The sequence below is a fragment of the Gavialis gangeticus genome, unplaced genomic scaffold, assembly GCF_001723915.1.
Source record: "Gavialis gangeticus isolate Ggan-Ray unplaced genomic scaffold, GavGan_comp1, whole genome shotgun sequence".
NCBI lineage: Eukaryota > Metazoa > Chordata > Crocodylia > Gavialidae > Gavialis > Gavialis gangeticus.
In genome coordinates, this window is record NW_017729024.1 from 91,782,636 (window position 1) to 91,791,598 (window position 8,963).

At 44.6% G+C, this 8,963-nt stretch overlaps 1 protein-coding gene across 2 annotated transcripts in view; it reads right to left on the reverse strand.

The window, feature by feature from the left end:
• Nucleotides 1-8,963, reverse strand: part of NTRK2 (neurotrophic receptor tyrosine kinase 2) — a 358,528-nt gene that overhangs the window by 344,096 nt on the left and 5,469 nt on the right. The window contains exon 1 of one of the 2 annotated variants that reach the window (XR_002097350.1): nt 3,894-3,956. The gene's annotated coding sequence lies outside the window, so the exon portion shown is untranslated. Of the gene's footprint in view, nt 1-3,893; nt 3,963-8,963 lie in introns of those variants that run through there. The other variant, XM_019517383.1, reaches the window with a different exon arrangement.

An 8,963-nucleotide genomic window follows, 5' to 3' on the forward strand; every position in this document is an offset into this window, starting at 1 on the left:
CCACTCCCTCAGCATGGGGAGCATTGATCTGCCCCCCCCATACCTCTTCGCTCCCCCCTCCCCATCCACCACTTACCAGCTAGCGGCAGCTGTATCGGAAATCGGATCGGTATCTTCTAATATGCTTCCTTAAATATCGGGCATTGGTATCGGCCCCAAAAATTTCTACTGGTGCACCCCTAGTGCTCAGGAATGGCCCTCTAACCTGTCAGCATCAGGATAGAATGCAACTCCTTTCCACACACACACACACACACACACACACACACACACTCAAAACCTTTTTTTTTTTCCTGTTTCTTAATCCACCACAACCTTTGTTAGTTTAAGATCATGGCAACAAGAAGGGGCCATATGGGGTCTTATATCTCTGACCTCCAGGGTTCTCTCTGGTATCTACAATTCCTAACATGCCTTTTTAGAATAAAGAGGGATAAAAACAGAGAAGGAAATCAAAAGTGGAGCAAAAAAACAACAAAGTAAATAGTTGCATTGCTAGAAGCTAACGAGACCTGGAGCATGCACCTGCATAAATACAGTTATCAACAGCACCATGATTAATATTCATTCCCCAACCTCTATCCCTTCTTTACTTCCCACTTACCTGCTACCACCCATTCTGTGCCCTTTAGTATCTCCCACCTCTATTCCCCCAATTCTTCAACTGTTTCTAACCTCCCCAAAGCCTGTTATCTACCTATTTACTTGGCCATCATCACTGTACTATGCCAAACATATATCAATTTATCTTCACAGTTCCTATTTTACTCAGCTCTACCTTACCAGTGCACCTGGTACCATGCTGCTGAATGCTCATGGCACAATTCCCATGATTATAATACAAATGTGTTCTCTCCTACCTCATGTCAGCTAGATATTTTGCCAATAAGCACTGTCTCCCTATTCCTGATAAACTTAATTGCCACACTTCCTATCACTCATTCACAATCTTTGATTCCCGTAGTTCCCACCCTAAGCTGCCCTCCTTCTCTGCACAGGATCTCAACAACTTCAAAGACAGAGACAAAGGTATCAGTTTTTCCTATGGTCTTACTGAACAGATGTGTAAGGTTGTATTACCTTCTGCTCCCTCAAATCCTTTCAAGACTGTCACTCCAATAAGAAACTGGCCACCTGTTACAGAGAGTGCAGAGACTGTCAATATAGCTGATGAGCAAATTTTAGTTACTCCTTGTATGTAACAGGTAGAGAAAGGTAGCTCACCATGTTAGTCTGAAGTCAAGCAGAAGGCAGAGCAGGGTGGCACCTTTCAGACTAACGGGTTCAGAAAGACATGAGATTATGTAGGTAACCACTTACTTCATCAGCTAACCATTGCCTAGAAAAGCTTATGCCTCTCTGAATGAGTTGGACTGTGAGGAGCCATTCTTCACTGCCTTCTGTTTGAATACAATGGAGTGATTCCAGCTAGTCATGGGCAAACTTACTGCAGGTGGGAGAAGAGACTGTGTTAGGGGAGACTGAGTTATAAAAAAAAAAGTGCACAGCTATCCAACAAAATGGGCATGTTTTGCAGCCAACTTATCTTTTCATCTGAATACCCAGCAATTGTCAATTTATGAAGGGAAATTTCAGTGAGTGATATTCCCTGAGCTGTAAAGAAAATGACTATGCCACCTTAATTATCAACAAAACATGTCGGAGAGGCATAATTGTAGTGCATAGGGGTTTGTGTGTTGAAATGGGAATGTGTACTAAAACACGTTCAGGATTTCAACACATACTTCCTGGCTTGTACTTCTGCCTTGTCCATTTATTTCTCCAGAGTCCAAATCCTGCAGAGCTCTAAAATACAAGTCCTGAAGTATGAAGTTCAAAGCCTTAGTTAAGTCTCCTTCCTTCTATTATACCTTTCAACAAAAAAAATACAGTAATACAGACCCTAAAAAGTTATGAGAGAAGCCAATGTGAGAATCTAGTTGTTTAGAGCGTTATACAGTAACCATATCTCCCAGGTTTGCTATTATGTGTTCTACTGACTCACTTTCTCATTTTTGGCTAAATATTTAGTCTTCTCTGCTTAGGTTAACCAAACTAGGGGCGGCCAACCTGTGGCACAGAAAACAGAGTGGCAGACTGGGTAGACAGCAGAAAATAAAGCAGCCAATTGGGCAAGGGGAAATGGCTCAAAACAATTTTATATTTAGGGGAATATATTTTTCAGCAGCCAACAAGTAGGGGTGTGTAAAGTGAGCCCTATTCAATTCAGATTCAGATTCGGCCCAAATCAGGGACAGTGATTTGTTGATTTGGATCACTGTCCCTGATTCGATTTGGCCGAATCCAAAAATGAAGATTTGATGCTGATTCAGAGAATCAGCAACTCGGACATAGGTACAGCTTTAAAAGTTTTTTCTACATACCTCAAGGTACCAGCACAGCTTGTGAACACTGTGATGCTGGGGTGCATGGAAAGCTCCACAGGAGTTGCGGGGGGGCCTCCACATGCTTGGTGGCAAACTAGAAAGTGGACCAGAAGTACTTCCGATCCACTTTCAGGTGTGTCAGGGAGCACACTGGGGGCCCCACCTGTGCCTCCCCGGCTTGGGGATCAGCTGCAGGGGGTCCCCAGGTACCCCCCCCCCGACCCAGGAGGCACCAGTTGCTGTGCCGGGGGGGGCATGGTGGTGCCCCCAGCATGCTCCCTGCTGGACCCAGAAGTGGACTGGAAGTGCTTCTGGTCCACTTCCAGGTCTGCTGCTGAGCACGCTGGGGAGCCCCCTTGCTTCTGTGGGACACTCCGTGCACCCAAGCATCACAGCACTTACAAGCCCCTGCTACCTTGAGTTATGTAGAAAAAACATTTAAAGCTGTCTCTATGTCTGAATCTCTGAATCTTTCCAAATCTCTCTGAATCGATTTGGAGGGTTCCAATTCGATTCGGAGAGATTAAAGGGTCCTCTGATTTGATTTGGATTCCAAAATTCAGCCACTGAATTGGTCCGAATCGCCGCTGAATTGAACCAGGGACCAAAGCTTCACACAACCCTAACAACAAGCACAACTGTGAAGCCAAGACATGTAAGGAAATGATAAGCAGACTTCAAATGAGTATCTTTAAGTGGCTGATGGTTCACTGACACAGGGTATTTCAGAATTCTACATTCACAGGGTTCAGCAACCTTTTGGAGTGGCAGGCCAGGTGCCTGCAACCTGGCTACCACTATAGGATGCCAATCACCACTTCTTCCCACAGTCCTCTGCTTCTCCAATCCCCTACCTGTTCTATGCCCCTCTCCACTTATTGGGTGCTACCAAAACTATGGTGAACATCAAAAGGGAACAGCAAATTTGGAAGCAAGGGCACAGAGCAGGAGGTTTTAAGTCGCCACTTTAACATGGCCCCTTTAAATCACCAATTTAACACATCCACTTTAAATAGGTACCTCTCCCCAGTTTGCTGAATCAGACCTTCACAAGCTAGATACAAGCTCTCCATGGGCTGGACCCTGCCCACAGGCTGTAGATTGCCAACCCCTCTTAAATAGCAAAGTCTACAGCTCCATGTGAAATAATCTCATGACAAAACAAGCTGACAGGAAAAGGCATGTTTAAATCACATATTAATTTGGAGTGCTGAGACGAGAGAACAATATGATCGCATGTTCACCAAGTATTGTATTAAATAAATACCCTTGTTAAAATAATGCAGTTATACAAAAAGAATCTCATATCTTCTAAAAAACCTCAGATGAAAATCTGGCCTCTTTAAAATCAGTGGCAAAACTCCTACTAACTTCAGGAGGTCAGGACTTCATCCCTGTGTTTGGACAGACCCTTACAGACTTCAATAAACTGAGCCTCCATTGCCCTCAGACTGTTCCTCCATTCTAACCCACAAATACATTTCACTTAAAAGGACCAGTACTTACAAATCAGACAAACTCAGATGGCGAAAAGGCTTCTTAGATAAACTTGAAAGCTTGTTTCTGGATAAATTACTGTGAGGAAAGAGGGAAAAAACAATTTTAATTGACAATTAATTAGTAAAGCTGGTAGTCTCACCCCCTCCCGCATACACTGACTCTATTTGGAGATGGACTGGGCCTCATATTCTCTTGCCAGTTTGACACCGTTTTGAGGATGCTGATCTAGCACATGGCATTGTGTTAAGGGCTGATTTCATATTCAAATTCAACACTGGTAAAAATGTTCACTTCTAGCACTTTTGGCCATACAGAAAAATATAGTGACTTTAATTATTTTGAAAAGAACCCAAGCAAAGTCCAGTTGTTAATTACAGGCCCAACTTATCCATAAACAAAAGGGGAGCCTCCCATGCTTTCTTTGATTCTGCAATAAACTCCATGCTCACCTAAACTCTGTCCACATGCTAGCACACATCCTCATCATAAGCCTTTCAGTTATTTTTATTAAACTATATGTGCAATATCCATGCACATGAAAGATCAAAAGCAAAACTGCAAAATGCTTAAAGTACAGGTTTTTTACATCAATTAAGCATTTGGTGCTTCCAATTATAAGTAACTGGAAAGTCTCCCAGTACTCGGAACACCAAAACAGTCATCTTAATCAGAAAACCTCCCTTTCCCAACCAAGGGAAACAAGCTAGCTCTATATTCTCCTCTCCCTCCCCCCAAAAATGAGGTACACATATTAACAGCATAGAGATCAGTAAGATGTAAAAATGCCAGCAGCCCAGTACAAATCAGAAGCATTAGCCAAAGAACCATATTAGGTTTTTTGTGGATTTATGGAGGTGCCATAGGAGTCCATACTTAAGCAGGATATACTGAAATTTTCACCTAAATCAAGGATTAAACTGTCTATTAAGCAAAAAGTGTATAGTGTCTCCTCCTAAAACTCTAGTGCTTGATCTTTGAATACAGAAGAATCTCTGAGAAAATTACAAGCTAGAACATTTTTAAAAAATGAGATCTTATGAACAATTTTTAGCCTACACTTGCTGGTTCCCTCTAGTAAAGAAATTCCTGAAATTAGACTATTGAACACTTAATCACAGGGCAATTATACACATGATTGAAGGGAGTGGGGGGGCAATTTAATTAGAATGGCTCATAAATCCACATCCCCACACTGAAAAATGGTGGCAGGATGCTTTAAACTAAAGCTCAAACTTAAAGGGCCCCCACCAACGTTTTTCAGTGTGGGTATGTTAATACATGAGATGCTGGAATCTGCTGGAGCATGGTAACTACAACACTCCAGCAGACTTGATTAATCAAGTCTGCTCTTGATGCACTGTAATCACAGCACCTCAGAGCAGCCTCACTGCACATGTATAGGCACCCTTATAGACTATTCCAAATATAATATACAAGCTATTGTAAAATGGTTAGCTCAGCCTAACTGCAACTCTCTACCCCCCTGTATAGATCCACGTTGCATTAGCACCTTTCATCTGGTCAAGGTCAACCTTAAGATATTTTTTGGCCAAAGTGATTTTGCCCATATTAACAAAGTTTAAAAGGTAGAAGTGTACTAATACATCAGTCCCATATTGTAATCAGCACCAATAGAAGGAAAAATGATGTTATCAGCAATGACATTATTGGCTTTTTTTGGCTGATGTCACCAATAATGTTGCTGATAAATGTCCCATGCATGTGCGCAGCTGCAGCACAGCATGCAGGTGACCAGGAGTGCAGAGTCCAACTGATAAATCTGTTGTGGGTGAAGGGGCAGGGAGAGGGAAATGGCATGGGGGTGCAGATCAAGGCCCCTAAAGTGAGGGAGGGAGTGGAGCTGGCACTGGGGCAGGCACTGCACAGCCGAGGTGGCGCAGGGCAAAGGATGGAGCCACAGCTTGTCTAGGGAACGCAGGGAGGGGGGTTGGCTCCTGCCATTGCACCACCCCGGGAGGGCATGGGCGGGGCGTGTGCCCCCCCAGACCTGTGTGCGGGGCAAAGGCAGGCTGCCACTGTAGGCTGGGGCTGCACTGAACTCTTCCCGGCGGAGGGGACTGGACCAGGCTGCACTTGGGGCAGGAGGCACTAGAAAGGGAGCTATGGGAGAGGGGAGCATAGAACCACCCCAAAATTTGCAGTAGCCCCCCTCCCAGTGCTGCTGCTGCTCACCCTGCGCACAGCCCTGGCCCAGCCCCCAGCTGGGTAGAGCCTGGTGCCAACCCCATCCCCATCCCACCCCTGCCCTGCATGCAAATCTGAAGGCACATGCCCCCCATACCCTCCTGAGGTGTGTGTACCAACAGAAGCTGCCCCCCTCCATTCACCCCCCAAATGAGTCACAGCTCCATCCTATGCCCTGCTCCGGCTGGGCAGTACCTGCCCCTGCCTTAGCGCTGCTCCCTCCCTCACTGTGAGGGCCTCAATCTGTCCCCCCAACACACACACACACACACGTCCCTTCCCCTACAACAGACTTACCAGCCAGACACTGCTCTCCAACCTGCTGGGCCACATACTGGAAACTGGATCGTTTTTGGCTGATATGGCTCATTAAAAAAATCGGCCGTTGGTATCGGCCCCAAAAAATCTCACTTGGTGCACCCGTATTAAAAGGCATCATTTGCATCTAGGAAAGATGCTATGGTTAGCTAATCCTGACCTTTTCTCTAATGTAGATAAACTTTGTATTGGGAAGTTGACAGTCACAGGTAAATACACAAAAGTAATTAGGCTTCTAACTCCCACTCAGCTGCCACCTAACTTTCTAGGCACCTATTTTTCTACCAGTGAAGACATATACAACTACCTGTGTCCTGACACTGGAAAGCTGGTCCCACTTATATAATCAGCAACACCCATGTAAATTGAATACAAAATGTTTCCTTGCTGAACTAAACACATTGTACAGGTGTAAATGTGTCAATGAAATATTTGACCCATTGATTCAAGGGAGACTACCTCAAGCATAAAAAATAGATTACCTTTATGGAACACCATTTGAAAAATCAAAAGCAACTCTTTGGGCCTGACTCTCTGCCAGCTTACACTGAAATCATATAAAGTGTTCTGGATTTATATCAGTGCAAGCTAGATCAGAATCTGGCTTACTATATTAAAAACCAATAACAAAAATCCAGGACTATTCTGGGTTATGGCCTGACACATTTAGTGCCTCATGACTTTATTCTTTCCTTCTATGTAGTTGAAAGCCTACAGATTTCTCAAAATGACATGTAATTCAATTGAAATGATTAAGCCCCATGTTATAAATTTATTTTCTTGAGCTATATTTTGTCAGTAAATTTATTGTTATATATAATTTTTATAAACTGAGCACTTTATATTGATTACTGAAAGCTTGGCTTCAGCCCCTTTAATATACTTAACAGGCCATGTAAAGACATTCAGTTTCTCCTGGGAGAACTGTAGATTTCCCAGGAGAATCCAAAATTGTACAGATGTTCAGGATTTTTCTCCCAGAACAAAAATGACCACTCTGGCAGAAAAATAACCTGGAAACAAACAAAGTTAAATTGCTCCCAGGAGAGCTTCTTTTGGAAAAGCAAATATCTGTAGACTTTCCTTTCTGAAATGAGCTGCAGCACAGTTCTCTAGCATCCCAGAGTGCTTTGCTCCCAGATTCCCTCCCCTCCTCCAAGAAAAAGTGTGTAGCTTGGGCAGAACTCTAGTGTTCCAGCCAAACAGGGAGCAGAACAAGCCCCCCTTCATAATTCCTATATTGTGCTGCAGGGAGACATAGGCTGAGCAGTCTGGGTCACCAATCAGCTGCCCTGTGCACTGTTACCATTCTGTCTCTGAGAAGACTGAGGGAGTCTGCAGAGCATGCTGAGATGTGTGTACAGTGACTCCCTAGCTGTGTAGCATCAGCACTGTGAGCCTTCTGCTCCTCAAGGGCTTAGCATTCAAATGTCTATTCAGGTGTCTCCAGGCAAGTTTTTCTACCAGGAAAACAAACCCAGGAGAAGTTTACTGTGCATACACAAAACAGGGTTACTAAATGGTTGGCACGAACCATGCTAGTCTTTGTGAAAGGGTAATTTGAAGGGAGTTCCTCAGTTCAATTACATGACAATACATATTGTAGCTGGCAGCCCCAACAATAACTATGCACATACACATAACTGATAACAGAGTAAAAGGTGCAAGTCTTCTGCTATACTTAAAGGTATAAGTACACTGCAGTCAAAAGTGTGACTGTATTTTTGTGTACACACATCTAAGCTATCTTTAAGCAAGCTAGTTTGGGTACGGTTAGTAGTGTGCCTGCAGTAGCTTGGAGCTTAACACAGGCTACTAAACCACTCACGCAGCTGGGTAAATATTCAAGCAATTAGCCCAAGCTAACCTCTGTGTTGCTCTGTAACAACTAAATTATTAGCAATAAACAAGGTGGTATTTTAAAGTTATCTCAGCTGTGTCAACAAGGTGCAGCCAAAGCAGTTTCCATAGTGCAGACATAGTCAATTTTATGCTAGGGTTACCATACATCTGGGTTTTCTCAGACATGTCCTCTTTTTTGGACCTCTGTGCTGAGTCCGGGCAGGTTTTTAAAATAAGAGCAAATTTCCAGGTTTTCTGCTCTCCTGGGCTGGCTGCTTGGGGCTGGGAGCAGCAGGCAAGGTGATTGGATGTTGGGGGTCACATATACGCCACATGGGCTCCAGCAAGCCAGGGAGAGAGAGTGAGTGTGTGTGTGAGATTGGGTGTGCATGCAATGCAGGAGCTGCTTGGGCTGGGGCGGGCAAGGGTCTGCAGGTCAGGAGTGAGGGGCACCAATAGGGCTGGCAGGGGGGCAGGGACTGCATGTAGAGAGTGAGGGACACCAGCAGAGCTGGGAGGGGGGCAGGGGGCTGCTGATCAGGAGTAAAAGGCATGGAGGAGGGGGTGGGTGAATGTGGGTTGGGTGTCCAGGGCACTGGCAGTGCCAGGGGGCATTGAGTCAGGAGTGAGAGGCACCAGCAATGGGTTGGGGGGGATGTGCCTTGTCAGTGAGGGACAACAGAAGGGGTAGGGGCATGGCACTGGTATGTC